We start from the raw sequence: 13,860 nt of genomic DNA on the forward strand, positions 1-13,860 counted from the left end.
CCAAACTACAGGCCTTATGCATAAAGCTCAATTGTTGTGTTTTTAAAAGTACTTTCTTATTTAGTGTTATTCAAAACCAGTAAGTTTTTCACTCAGCTTTTACCAATTTCAGTTCAGAAAAAAACTGGATGACACTATGGCATCAGCAAAGCTGTGAATTATGACCTCACTAAGATTGAGAAAAGAACTTGTGGAAGGGGTAAAGAAGTAAAAATGTACTAGCAGACCCCTAAATGAACATCTTTTTTGCATGTCTCATCCAGTTCTACCCCAAAAATATCAGACTGTTCAGAAGTCATATTATTAAAGCAATAGCTCTATTTTTGGTTACTGAACATCTAGAAAATATTGAAGGATGTACACTATGCTGTATTCTTCAGCATTATGTGTGTGACCATCACATGGTTTTCTGGAGCAAGCTGGACCTCACTGAATTAAAAAAGACTACTCGTATGTCTCAAGAGAAGTGATTTTTAATTTTTCTTTTCCCTGGGAAAACATTGAATAGCTCTGCACATGGGAGAACTACACTGTTAAGTGTAGCACATGCAGACCAGCTGGGTGCTGATCATGCTCTACTGAAGAAACATTGCCATCGCATCACCATACACATCATTTCACACTAGCAGGAACATATGTGAGATGGAAAGCACAGGGTACCCGGGAAAGGTTGTGTGTCTCTGACATACTGCAGCCTTGTGCTGAGCCTTTAGAGCTCTCTAGCCTGCCTGTGGCTTGGGGCACTGTCTTCACTGTCAGTCCCTGTCTGCCCCACAAGGTGTCCTGCTTTTGCTGAAATACCCTCCGTGTGCTGATTCCTGATCCACGACCCACACTGATCCAAAAGCAGGCACCTTCCCCAACTTCACTGGCTCCCACTCCTCCCTCCTCTCCTCCTTCTAGGGTCAAGGTAGGCTCAGCATCCCACTTTCTCATGTCCTCCTTGTGGTCACACAGATAAACCCAAAGATTGCCACATTCTGTGCACATTCTGTGCATTCGCAGACTTATAGCTGACTTAATAGCTGAGATATTAGTCTGTATGGGTGAGGAGGAAGATATATGTCCTTCAAGGTGCTGGACCTATTTGGACAGTTTCTCCACAGCCAAGACACAGACCTGTAATGGGAAAAAGATTTTCTTCCTATTGTCAGAGTTGGCCAGACATAAAATTCATTGTTGGTTCCACTCCATTGCTCCAGTTCACCTCTGCCAACATACAATGATGGTGTGCTCTGTACAAATATCTGCCATGTAGACTGCTTGCACCAGATTTCATCTGGACCTATATGCCAACTCGAGCGCAGCTAATTCCCTCAGGTACTGGAGACCTTTCTCCATGGTGTTCCACTTGCCTGGTCGATATACAGTATCTTCCTTGAGGGGTTACAGTTCCTTCACACCTGACAAGAGTCGCCTCCAGAGGCTTGTGAGTGATAAGGGATGTGATACACCCAGTCAATGCTGTGCCTCTTGGCCCAGGAGGTTACAAGGGAGAGGCACAGTCACTTAGCTCTCTCATTGCTGACGGTGGGGGCCTTCTTCATGGATGAAACAGCTCAAGTCTAAGGTGAGCACTACCAATAAACCTCTGCCACAGCAGCAGTAGGATTGCTCCTCCAGGCTCTCCTCTGCTGACCCTGAGGTAGAAAAGAGAAAGGGTGAGTTTCCAGCACAGATCCAGACTGCCACCCAGCCGCCTTCTCATCACCCCTACCCCAGCAGGACATGGGGTGGGAGACTGGGAAAAATCAGAACAGGAGTGAGGAAGCACATGGATTGAGATAAAGACAGGGAGAGTGCTTAATGGTTACTGATGTGGGTAGAACAGACTTGACTTGGAGGATTCCATTTCATTTATTATCAACCGGAAAGAATACTTGAGTACTGCTTCAGATACTGAGATACAAAAATAAAATAATAAAATAAAATAAAAATTAAATTAAATTAAATTAAATTAAATTAAATTAAATTAAAATATTAATATTTACACACACAGGGAAAACACCTTTCCTTCAGTTTTTCCTATACTTAATTGCACTCCTTCACTACTCCTTCTCCTCCCTTCCTCCTTCTTCTCCTTCTCCTTCTCCTTCTCCTCTTCCTCTTATTTCTCTCTGATCTTGGTGTTCCCAGTGCTGTTTCTCGTTCTCTTCTCCCTTTATCTCTGATGGGTGTTTTCTGCCCTTTCTTACACAGGATTTTCCTAAGGCAATCACAGGGTGGCAGTGGGGCCGGCCGTGCCCTGCGGTTGGGCTGTTGGAGCCAGCTGGAACCAGCTGTGTCCGGCATGGGGCAGCCCCCACATCAACTCACAGGACCCAGGACCCGCCTCTGCATCCCTCCACTAACAAAGCCTTGTCACCTACACCCAGTATGCTAGCTTATGTACACCTTAAGGCTTTCTTCCTCCACAATGTGTAATGCTGCATTCCCACAGGTTCTGCTTAGGCACAGAGAACTGGGAGGTGGGAGAGCCTTGTCATCAAGGTCTTGTCATCAAGCAAAAAAGCATTGGGTGCCTCAGTCTTCTTTACACCCTTCGTTCTTACAGTAGTCTGCCTTGTTGCCCTTCGCATCCTTCAATGGTTTCAACACCAGCTGAGCTCTGACTTTCTTAAGTCCATCCCAATACACTTGAACATTCCTCTTTCCACCTTCTCTGTACTTTCTTTTTATATTTGATCTCAGTCAGTCATCTCAGTCAGCTACTTATCCATTTTTTTATCTATCTTCTGCTTTAGGGTTCTCCAAATGGCAGAAGCCCCCCACAATGCAAGGCTATACTTGTTTTCTATTATTATTCTCCAACCTATGCCTGGTAAATATTAAGCTTCAATCTGAAGTTTGTAATGTAAACTCATCACCTGCTGTCAAATCTTCTGCTAGGCTTTTGTGCACCATGCCTAGCTTGAAAATTGCTTGGTAGGACTGTATTACTGCCATTTGTCATTAATATGAGTCACAGCACCATCAGCCCCAAACCTCAAAACCATTTCTGGTTAACCCTGGGAAATCTATCAAAATTATATTAATATACATTTGGCATTCTCAGTATTGCAGATTTTGCAGCACTCGCCCTCACAATCAAATACTCACCGGCAATTTCTATGAGATGCTGAGCTCCTAGACAGTATACTTATCAAAGCATCAAAACCAAGCAAGAAAACACACCATGGTTTGGCATCTGGTTGTGTATGTCAGGATAGACAGGAGAGTCGAAGCTAAGAGTTAACTGACAGTGCTTGTGTTGGCAGGATTTAGATCTGGAAGCAATTTCTCAATCCACTCGTTCTAGTCCTTTGACATTACAGAGGTCATGCTATTGGAGTTCCGTCCATAAATGCATCAGGTACAAAGGTACTAAGTTTAATTCAGCCTTCTTCTCCCAAGACAGACAGGCTATTTCAAAACAGAATTCCTCTGAGAGTTATAAACTTTCATCTAGTTCCAAATGTGAGTTTTAATCATGGCCAGTTTTCACCCAGTTCTCCTTGCAATAGCATTGATCTTTAGTTTGAATAACTTCTCCTCAGCAATCTTCACTTACCCTCATGTACCTTTAAAAGTTAAACATCTCCTTTCAGCATTCATTTTGCCAAACTTATACAGTGCCCTCATGCTGAACAGGGTCTCTCTTTCCCAAGTCATCCTCATAACCATTATTTGCATTCATAGTTTGAGTACATTATTCTTGAACATGGATGAACAGAATTGTCTGCAGCATTCTAGATAAATCTAGAGGCACCTCTTACAACAGAATTACTGTTTTCCCTGTTTCAGCCATAAATATTTTGCATTTATCATTCTGTTCTGCACTTGTGTTTTTTGCATATCTTTTTTTCCAAGTCACATCCCACTGGTGACTTAGAGTTAGCTTGTAACATGTTAAATAAACCCTCATCTTTAAAATTTCTTCAGTAAGCACCTGGTTTGTACAGAAACTCTTGCTACTAATCCTTATTATAAAGCTGTAGCCATGTCACCAGGATCATCCATTTCTATCCATATCATTTAATGTCTTCCAACCATGTATTATCAGCACATTCCTATTTCAGTATCCATCCTGTGGCAATAGAAGAATTAGTTGCGATGTTCTGAGCTGTATCATTCAAAAAACATTTTTCACAGTGTTTGCCTAACATGGTTTAGAATAAATTCTTTTAGAAAAATCCCAAGCCACTTGCATTTGACTACTAAATGCTGAGTAGCATGTAGCCTGCATGAGTGGAGATTCCTCTGTGAACTCATTTTATATGCCAGCTCTAGCCATGGAAATTATGTTGGCTTACTGAAGTGCTAAAGGTACAGTTTCAGTTGGAGTTTGGCAGAAAAATAGAGGGATAAAAAAAAAATAAAAAGCACACCATGCAGTGTACTGGGCAAATAATGCTCATAAATTAAATTTAGCTAAATATTGAGTATATTTAACTAGCTGACAGTATTTTCAGAGAACTTTAGAGGATGATCATGTTTTATACTTCATATAGTACTTTATTCTGAGCACATAGAACCCATCCATATAACGTGCTAGGTTGCCCTTAAAAGTAGTGAATTTTGTGGCTCAGAACTATGTGGAAATATCTTTGGATAGTTTCGATGCTCAATAACATGAGATTTCATACTAGCAGGGGAGGATTCTTAACTTACATTCTGTCCAAACATGCTGACTTCCAAACAAAGTTAGAAGACCTTGCCTCAGCTCTCTGTTACAGGGCTAATTTTGACTTAGATTCCTTACATTATCGTGTTGTTGTTGTTGTTGTTGTTGTTGTTTTTTTAAATATATATATATTTTTAAAGTCCTATCCTAGACTAGTCCTGTCCAGTTTCATGCCAGTGATTGTATTTTAAATAAAAGAATATAAGTGTCAGAATTGAAAAGCTATCAAGGAAACAATCTGTATGTCTTCATGTCAGTTTATCAGAATGTAAATACTTTTATCCATGTAAACTCTGCGTTTGTTCAAACATTCAGCGTTCTGGTTTAAGAAATGCATATATTAGTAAAAATAAAACTAGCAATTACTAGAAGGAGAAGTCATTGTATTTAAAAGTTAAGCAAGTTCCCTGGCTGACTAGAGGCAAGGTCTAAATTGGCAAAAAATAGTATTAAAATTTTCCATGTCAGTTTTTATAAGCACAAAGTGTGTTTTGCCTGTGGAAGATTTGCGAACTATTTAGTTAGTAATTCAGATTTCTTTGGCTATATCTCATATGAAGTCAATATGCATTTTTTTAGTCTCTGACAAGATGTATATAACCAACAACTTTTCGCTTTCCACTAACACTGCTGATGTTGCAAAATCTTTAGAAAGTATCTTCAGGAAATCAGGATATAGCATTATAATTCTGTACTTTTTATTGTATTGTTCAAAATGCATATAGATGATACACAATAGGCAGATATGTGAAGACTGAAAGTAGTTTCCAATCAGTAAAAAAATATTCCTTTCTGTACCAAATTAACATCTAAACCATGGACTCTGCATAACCGCTAGTTTATAAAGCCCATGCAGTTTACTTTCCCATATACTAATTTCTAGGACAGCACACTGTTTAAACCCACTCAGACTCTCATAGTATTCCAGACATCAGAGGAAGCAGAATAAGACAATTAATTTCCAATGAATTTATAGCATCATACTGTCATCCAGAGTGAAACAATGGGCTTCCTGTTGTATGAGAGTCATGGGACAGTAGGGGAGGCTGACCTGACTCTTCTTTGGTCTCCATGTAGTTTCTCCTTCTCTTGAGACCAAACCAGGCTTTCTGCTACTCATTGCTGAGAACACATCTGGGAAAGATACAGGAGGTGGTTTGGAGAAATCTGAGCTGTGCTCTTCTTTCATGTATAACTCACAGAATTTCTGAAATAAAATCCAGCTATTGATGAGCACCATCCACTACTGGGTTTCAAAATGCTTTAGAAAAGGTGGTAAATCAAGAATCTACCCAGAATCATCAGCAAAGGAAAGAACAGAACTAAAATCCCTGAGTTTCCATCTTGCAATTGGGCCTCATGAAGTCATAGTTAATCCTACTGTTTCTTCCACTATGAATACAGTCAGACTGTGGTAGTGGGAGCTTTGGGCTAGTCTACATAGCTAAAGGGATTCCCCAGATGAGCTCCTAAAAAAGTAGCACATTTACAGAGTCCAGTGTGATTGTCATGTAAAGAGCATTTTAACAAACATCCCAGAAACAGTATACCCATAATAATGTAGTACTACATGTTAGCTTTTAGCAAGTCTAGTTGTCTAGGATATGGTATCATGTGGAAACATATAAATGGCTTGCAGTTCTGAGGCTAGTTTAGGCATACGTTACTTTTGGCATATCCCTTCATTCATAGCAACATTTATGTGATATCTACACAGGAAAGAAACTAAGCAGGGTTGCCCCATAAAAACCTCAGGCCAAAGTTTAAGTATATTAAGTGTCTGAAAATATTCCAAACTATTCCAAAATTTCGTTTCAAAATAGAAATGATTTCTTGCATATAAATAGCAGATACGTAAGGGAGTGGATGATAGTCTGGAGTGAGCGTGGATGTATTTCAGATGTATTTTCACTGGGAGAAAAAAATTGAGCTTTATTTCTTTCCAATTAAAAAAAATGAAGGTAAGATTGTGTGTGCGTGTGTGTATGTGTGTGTGCACAATATCTGTTTCAGATGGAGGTGGAAGGACTCATTTTTTGGCATCCCTTTAAATTACATAGTTACAACACAGTTATTTGGTAATTACAAGTGCAATTACAGGGTAGTAACAGTTTTAGTTACTACTAGTTACCACTAATTCCCTGGTTGTATTGCTGTGAATCTAATTATGGTGTAATTACGACAGAGTTAATTTGTAACACTAATAAACATACTAAGAGTATTACAATGAGAGAAGACAATGAATAATTCAGTCATGCAGTGAATTACCCGGTAATGTTAATTAGTCCTAGTTAGGTATTGAAAAGAAACTTGCAGGGAATTCTGCTCTAACTGCACTGCAATGAAAGTACCTCTATTATAAAACAAAAGACGGTTTCATCAAGGCTTGCATGTATTCCATTAAAAACGAATAATGCTCATAAACTCCAAAAAAGCATGTGGAGTAGCATACATGAAATTCTGCATGATGCCAATGCAGCTCCACAAAAGAAACAAACAAACAAACAAACCACAGATGAAAGTTCCAGATATTCTTGTTGGGCAGGTTATAATATACTCTGGACCAGATTTTAACTTTCCTACCTTATGTTAGAAGAGTGTCCAGTTATTTAAGGAAGTGAAATCAAGGCATTCTCAAAGGACTGAAGCTTCATGAAGATCCATGCTGACAACATCCCAAGCTTCCCTAACAGACCCATGAAGCCCTCTCTTGAAACGTTCATGCCTCCACCCAATATTGCAAAATATTGCAACAGCTTGGGAAAGGACATAGAAAGCCTTCACAGTCAACCAGTCCAGACTGCTGAGAGAGAAACAAACAAAAAAAAATAAGGAATCAACACACAGAAAAGTCATGATAAATTGCAGCATTTCAGACCTGATACAAAATTCAAGCTGAATATTACATCAAAATTAACTATGGCAAAACTGAATGACTAGAGGTAGTTTTATACATGTATCAGATGAAAAAGCTTGTGAGTTGAGATAAAGACAGGGAGACTGTTTACAATTATCATCATGGGCAAAGCAGACTTGGGGAAAATTAATTTATTGTCAATTAAAATAAGTTTGAGTAATAAGATGCAAAGGAAAACATTAAAACCACTATCTTTCCCTTTCCTTCCCTTTTTCTCAGGCCTAGGTTAAAGATTGGACTAGATGATCTTAGAGGTCTGTTGTGGTTTAACCCAGCCAGCAGCTAAACACCACACAGCCTTTCGCTCACCCTCCCGCCTCCCTCTCTCGGATGGGGGAGAGAAATGGGGGAGAGAAACGGGAAAGTGAAGCCTGTGAGTTGAGATAAAGACAGTTTATTAAGACAGGAAAATAATAATAACAATAATAATAATAATGATGATAATAGTATTACTGATAATAATGTGTACGAAACAAGTGATGCACAACGCAATTGCTCACCACCCGCTGACCGATGCCCAGCCTATCCCCGAGCAGCCGGCCCCCCACCCCGGCCAGCCACCCCTATATATTGTTTAGCATGACGTCAGATGGTATGGAATACCCCTTTGGCCAGTTTGGGTCAGCTGTTCTGGGTCCATCACCTCCCAGCTCCTGCTGCACCCCCAGCCTGCTCGCTGGCAGGACAGAGCGAGAGGCTGAAAAGTCCTTGGCCTGGTGTAAGCACTGCTCTGCAACAATTAAAACATCAGCATGTTATCAGCACTCTTCTCCTCCTAATCCAAAACATAGCACCCTACCAGCTACTAGGAGGAAAATTAACTCTGTCCTAACTGAAACCAGGACAAGGTCTTTTCCAACATAAATGATGCTATGATTCTACAACTTCACTCCCAGCTCCTCTACCTCTCCCAACACTGAATGGCACAGAGAGCAGGAAACAGGGTCTGTGGTTTTAAGAGTTCCTCTCTGCTGCTCCTTCCTCTGCACAATCTTCCCTGGCTCCAGTGTGGGTCCTTGCAATGGGCTTCAGTACTTCAGGGTATATGCATCTATTTCACCACAGTCTTCTACAGGGCTGCAGGGCCATCTCTGGTGCCTGAAGCACCTCCTGCCTCCCTCCTGCTCTCCCCTTGCTGTCTGTGCAGGGCCGCTCCTCCCACCGCTCCCCTCACCGTCCCCTGCTGTGCGGCGTTTGCCCTCCCTTCCCCAGGCTGCCCCCGAGGCGCCGCCTTCTTGGTGCCCTGCTGTGGGGCCATCGGAGGAGGCTGGGAGAGGCTGGGGTCAGCACCGGGCAGCCCTGGCATCACCTCACCGAGGCCACCACTTCAGCCCCCACCCCCTGCTTCTAGCACCTCAGCAACTGCACCGAGAACAAATGCAGGCACCAAACGAATACCTTTCCTCTTAAATCTTATCTTTGTATTCATATAAGTATGAGCTGTCAATGACAAGACTCACTTGGTATTGGCACAAAAAGCATGTTATCCTTGGGACATATTCTGTACATCAGTGACAGCAAAGGAGACCATAAATTTTAGATATTAAGGGCACTTTGTCTTTACAGAACAGATTGTGTGCAGTACCACAGAATCACAGAATAATGGTTTGGGTTGGAGGGGACCCTTAAGGATCACATAGTTCCAGCCCCCCAGGGTTGCTCAAAGCCCTATCCAATGTTCTTGCTGTCTTTTTTTAATTTGCTTTTGTAGTAGAACAACAACACCAAAAAGAGCATGAATTAATTCTGTGAGGAGTTACACTAAATTCAAGGTAATTGGCACTCAGAGCAACCTGATAGCCTTCTTTCTTGAGATGCAGTGCAATGTTGCCTTATCTCCCTGTATCTCATTCAGCATGTAACAGCTGATAGAACAGGCCCTTAGGTCGGCTTTAGATCCAAAACTTTTTAAGCTTAGGGTATTTATCTTCTATGTTGACTATAGCATGACTACCCTATAGCAATGACAGAGGAAAACTTTCATAGAGGTTTTCTGGCTATGCTTTCAAACATCACTACAATATTTATATTTGTGTCTTTGCATAATTCATAACAAAACTGGTTTTAGGATTAAAAGACTAAAATTAACACATTTATTATATGCCTTTAATTCAAATATATATATCTTCCTACACTATTTAAAACTTTTTAATAGCAACTGAAAAAGCATCACAGATAAGAATGAAACCAGAAGACCTTCCAAAAAGAAAATTGTGCCCAATATACTAACTCGGAAAGAGTTTCAGTAGGTACCAAGTTTTATGGGGTTCAAGAAGGTGTTTGTATTCAGGCATAGGCACTTTTTCTTTCCCAAAAAAGGGCCTGCTACGGACAGAATCAACATACAGTCTAATCTCTCTTTTAAATGTTACATTTATCTTGGATTCCTTCCCTTTTCCTCCAGCTGTTTTTTCTTGGTTTATTCTGTTATATATGTCTTCTTGGTCAGTTTTCCTACTAACAGAACACTGCAAACCATAATAATGAAATAACAGTGATTTTCTGGTTTGTTTGTTTGTTTGTTTTTGTTTTTTTTTCTGCATGTTTACTAAGCTGGACAATGCCAATTGCATGGGATGGAAAAGGTGAAACTGTCTGCAATCATATCAAATAATATGGGAGAAATCAGAACTCTTGAGTGAATCTGCAGAGGAGAGAGAAGGAAGAGGAGGTTCCCCTGATTAATCTGTTCCTGACTGCTTATAGCTCTGTGCCTAACATACCTGGACACAGAATACATAGAACAAAGATGTTCTCTTTAGTAAGATGCCTAAAGTAGAATTCCTGGTCTTCCAGCTGTGTGGAAATTTTCCCTGAACTTCCTTTATATCAAGGTCCTAAAGTAGCAAAGCACTCCAAAAGAAGCACCAAATTTCAAGTTAAATGTTTTAAAGCGCTTAAGTTTCTTCCTGAAGTGTTTGGATTATTCATAAGATCACTCCATATTTGAGATAGAATCTTTCCTGCTGCATGTATTTACAAAGTGGAGTCTTAGTCAAAAATTTGGGAAGAAAGATCAGATCAATATAATGCTTTTAGTATTTTCTTAGCCCATTAGAACAGGGGTGCAAAAAGATGGGGGTGAGAAGTCAGAGTAAGTTCAAAGTCATCTAAGAAATTCTAAAGGCAGCTTGAAAATAAATGTTCAGGCTCATGTATCTGTTTGATCTAATAAACTACATGGTGCAGTTATAGAGTACTCTTTAGCAGCACCCTGTAAACTCACAGTACTACCAGGCTCTCCTAGTTACCTTTGTACTTGGTGAAAGAAACTAAGCTTACTTGCATACTGTGGTTAAGTTGATCTGTTCAGTGACTTGTTATTCAAAATAACCTACTCATTTCTCTACATCTATGACTCCCTTGAGCATCTCCAATTTTACGCAGAGATGGGTACAAACAAGACTTTAGACAAAAATTATTCCCCTAAAACCCCATTCATCTAACAAATGGTTTCAGATTCATCTTGGTGACTCACACATACAAAATTTCAGTGCTGAGACATTCAGTGTTGCAAAAACTAATCAGCAGTTTAGGTGTCGCTCTGCTTCTCTCTGTATAAAATTTCCCATTGCTGAAAGACAGGTATGGAATATATTTGTTAATGGAACTGGGATTCTCAAAAACATGTACCAAAGGAGAGGCTGGGGAAAAAAAAAAAAAAAAAAAGCGAGAAACAAACTATTTTTATTTTCTGACTGATTAGAAAATGACTGTTTACTTTCTTAACTAGACTGCAATAGTCATTTGGGTATACTGGATTGATCAATTGCCTAGGATTACCTTTTTCATGTTTCTCACAGAAATATCCCAAGTATCCATACTAAACTGCATCATCAGTGTTTTTTTTGTCAGCCTCAGTCAGAATCCTATTTTACATATCAAACACATGACAATAAGATGCTTTGATATAAAAATGTGGCCATGGAAAATGAGGTGAAAGACTGTATATTGGTAATCCCATCCTTCTGACTAAAAATCTTCAGATTCTGACTGTAAATGTAATATATTCTTCTCCATTATACTGTCTAAAAAGAATGTGCACTGAAACCCAACACTATTTCAGCAAAAGCAAGTGCATTTATTAAACTCTTAGACAGAAAAAAGCTGATTAAACTCTTTTGACTTCCTTAATAGCTGTTTTACCAGATGTTATTTTTTCTACAGTGTTTGCTAACATGTTTTAATAGCTAGATAGTGTATTGCAATTTGTTTTCACTATGATCTTCAAATTAGGATAAATTTCAGGAGGGTTTCATTAAAAAAAAAAAAAAAGTTTCTTCTTCAGTCCAGAGCACTGATTTAAGATCTGCAGTTGAAATCTCTCCAGTTTTGTATGCCAGAGACAAGTTGTCTTTCCACTTATTACTGTATATACTTTATTCTTAATGGACCTATTACCAATTTAGAAAGGTGCAAGAGAAAGAGAGAGCTTTTAGACTGCTGATCCCTTGTGGAGTTCTCATCAACGTTAATTTTTCACAAAGAACAACTAAACGGAAAGTGTAAATATTTTTTTTAAAAATCTCTTCAGATGCATCAACATTCATTTTGCAAAAATATATTTTTAGATTTATCTACAATTAAGTTTATTTATAACATTTTTCACACCGAGAATCTAAATACAAGACCTACATATTTCAAAGAGAAAGCTATGTTTGAAAAACAGGGTATTGAAAATTAATGATTTTTGAAATAAATGTTAATAACCAATCAACAAAATCCAACTGATGGTAAAAATTGATTATGAAAGTGGACTTTGCCTGTATTTTTAAATTATTGTTTCTCAGTCTTCATCTCAGTCTGTCTGTAAGTGGCATAGTGTTGCTGATCTGCTGTCATGCAGCTGCCCTGCATGGTACAGCTTGGGACCCTTAAGCTCATCTATTGTCAAGTGGATGAGCCTGAAAGCAAGCAAGGCCACTGGATCATTTGTGCTGAGATCAGCAGCCCTCGGGCAGCTTTTAAAACTGTGCAGAACATATTGCAATACTTCTCCTCTCCATACATCATCCATCCCCTGCAGTCAAGTTCTCATTTTACATATTGTAAAGGATTTGGATGGGAGAACCCATATTGTTGTTTCTGACTGTTTTTCTATGAGATTTTCTTCAAATTGATATTTTCTCAAAGTTCCTGGTGCTGCATAGAAACATGAAAAAACATAGTTTTGTCAGGTTTTAATGTTCATTTCTAGACTTAAGATAGAAACCAGTATAGGAAATGTTTTTTAAAATGACAAACTATTTGTATATTTATATATTGTATATGAAGTGTCCATATGTACATATATATGTGTCCTTATTTATTTTTATATATAATCTGTCCACATGCATATGGAGTTTATAATTTTTTTTCTTTTTCTCTCCCTTTAAGGTTTTAGATTAATTATACTGAAGTTAATCAAAACTTCATCATTTTCCAACTATGTATTTAGATAAACTGTTATTTCTTCTTTAATGGTCTTCAGTGTTATCTCTGTTATTCTCCATGTGTCCTAAAATGCTTCAGAAATATTTAGTATATGAAAAAGGAAAAAAAAAAAAAAAAGCTCCATTAATGTTGATATACCAGCTAATAAAAGCAAAGTCCAAGTTTGCTTTACTGTTAAGGTTTAGTTCTCTTAACATTAGCAAGTGACATTACCTAAATAAATGCCTGTGCCTACAATGCAGAATTTTCAGACAATATCTGTGAATCTAAATCACTATAAAATTTACAGATTCAGAATCATTAGTTTGAACACTACCAAATAAGTTTTTGGAATTTAAACTGCTCTAGAGTAATATATTGAGAGAAAGATGAGCACCTCATGATGTTAGAAGTTCCATTAAAATAACAGAGCAGAGAGGATCAACTATTCTTTAGTTGCACTCCCTAGAGAAAGAGGTAGCTAAATAATAAATAAATAAATAAATAAAATTTAAATTAAAAGAAGGTGATCCAGAGCTGATATGAATACAAACTGTAGAAAGATGGAACAAAAAGGCTACTATACTGTTGCCATAGTAACATCCTATTTCAGCTACATGAAACATCCTATTTCAGTACATGAATTGCAGAGCTAATGTTTTTTAAGGGGATCATACCTGAAAGCTGAGTAAAGGTGGTTACAAAAAAAAATAAAAAAATAGCATGAGCAGAAACTATAACACCTCAATTCAAGCAGGAGGAAAACCAGAAAAGTTGGAAGATCAGCAACTGTTCTACATAAGCAAAACAAGTGTGCAAAACAAGTGTGCTAAGTGTGTTTTTGTATTAATGATGGACTCAGAGCAGT

General features: G+C 38.6%; 1 long non-coding RNA gene across 1 annotated transcript; it reads right to left on the bottom strand.

Annotated features, from left to right (window-relative positions):
• Nucleotides 1-249: 249 nt before the first annotated feature.
• Nucleotides 250-8,202, bottom strand: LOC106036978 (uncharacterized). The gene is made up of 3 exons (XR_010825112.1): nucleotides 8,081-8,202; nucleotides 7,247-7,466; nucleotides 250-1,640 (listed from the first exon to the last, which is right to left on the bottom strand). It is a non-coding gene; the product is annotated as an uncharacterized lncRNA (long non-coding RNA).
• Nucleotides 8,203-13,860: the final 5,658 nt, after the last annotated feature.

Source organism: Anser cygnoides, chromosome 1 (genome assembly GCF_040182565.1).
Source record: "Anser cygnoides isolate HZ-2024a breed goose chromosome 1, Taihu_goose_T2T_genome, whole genome shotgun sequence".
NCBI lineage: Eukaryota > Metazoa > Chordata > Aves > Anseriformes > Anatidae > Anser > Anser cygnoides.